Source organism: Penaeus monodon, chromosome 32 (genome assembly GCF_015228065.2).
Source record: "Penaeus monodon isolate SGIC_2016 chromosome 32, NSTDA_Pmon_1, whole genome shotgun sequence".
Taxonomy (NCBI): domain Eukaryota; kingdom Metazoa; phylum Arthropoda; class Malacostraca; order Decapoda; family Penaeidae; genus Penaeus; species Penaeus monodon.
This window is the reverse complement of record NC_051417.1, coordinates 9,053,512-9,055,254: the sequence shown is the minus strand read 5'-3', so window position 1 is coordinate 9,055,254 and position 1,743 is coordinate 9,053,512.

The following is a 1,743-nucleotide window of genomic DNA, read 5'->3' as shown; positions in this document are numbered from 1 at the left end:
TCCACTAATTTCAAAAGGCATTGAAAATACAATACTCGTACATAAATATACAGAAAAAAAATATTGACACAAATAAGTGAACGAATTAATTAACAGATACATTGAACGCAACTCCATAATAAAAAATGGAAATGGAAAAAAACGTATATCAGGCACTCAATAGTAATTGTATAGTTTCTACCTACTTTCGTTATCGCAAAACCTTATCTCTCCTACTAATTGCTCTCCAAATCAGTGGTCCATGCCGCCGGCAGACGCACGGTGAACACACTCTGGCACGGGAAATGGCCACACAGATGAAGACGCACACCTTTGCGAAAACGAGCAAAATTCCCTCAACGGAGATAATGAGACCTGCACAAAGCGTCCACTTCCTGAAGCAGTACCTCGCGATCTTAGCCAGCAGGATGTCGGCATTTTACGACTGTGTAAGAGGAGGGGAAGGTCTTTGCATCGCCTCCACCTGCATCGTCCTGCTCTCAGGCTTCTTCGGTTTCCACATCGTGAAAAAGGACGAGAGTGGCTCCTACAGGATATCCAAGCTTCGGGTCTTCTTTCTTTTCGTGTTCCTGGCGATGAGCGGCGTCTCGTTATACATTACGTGTTCGGTCTTCATCGGTAACTTCGACTACTGGATGTTCGTTATGACCTTTCCTATAGTAAGTAGCGGACTCACCAATATATATATGTACATGGAGACCGGCAGGACCGCAAGGCTTCTGACAAAGCATATGAAAGAATGTGAACGAAATTTCCTGGAGTATAAGAGTGATAGCTTCCTAATGGTAAAGGTACTTTGGACACTAGCAGCTCACGGTGTGTACCTTCTGTGGATTTCCGCTTGGCTTCCCGCTGACTGCCACGGCACTATGATGCCTCTCGTCTTCACATCAGTGATCTCGTGTGTGTTCGACCAGTACATTGTCATCTTTATGGACCAGTACAAGAACGCGTTCGAGGCCCTTCAAGAGAGAATCGCCTCAGTTCAAGTCTGGAGCAAAGACGTAGTGAAGGAAATCGCTGAGAAGTATCTTCGAGTGTGCAAGGCCTTGGACTTACACAATCAGGTAAAATTATCAGATATTACGAACCGACACATCAAATGCTTTTTGCAAAGATCTAAAGCAAAGGACCTTTTGATTTCATTAAAATACCGCTTTCCATCTAATCACAATTTTGTAAGAGCAAATGAAAACGTGCTCGTAAAGTTTATCTAAGGTGTCTTGTACTATCCATGAAGTAGGAGCTTAAAACCCAATACGAATTGCACGTACTGTGATATTGCAGATATTTTCCCGCAAGATGTACCTCCGTCTCGCTCTTATCCTAGTGCAGAGGATGTCGATGCTGTACGGACTCGTTATCATCATAACTTCGAAATCTCACTACGCGCTGGAGGTAATTGGCATGGCGTTCTTCTTCGGCGACGCCACCATCAGATCTTACCTCTTGTGCGTTGAGGGAGAAAAGCTGTGGGAGGAAGTAAGTGAATTTCATTAATCCATATAGGCATTTGGGTTTGGTGTACGGGAAGACGAAAACAAAACATGAGGATACGTCAGAGATTTATTACGATTAGGCATTGTTAGAGTGATAAGAGAGCCGAAGGAGAAAAGGAAGGAAGGAATAGTTTTGTAGAAATGTCAAGCTAGATCGGATAAACGAGCAATCCGTTACATGATGATTATTATAGGCGTCAATGACCCAGTGTCATGATTTTATTCTAGATGATCAATGACATCC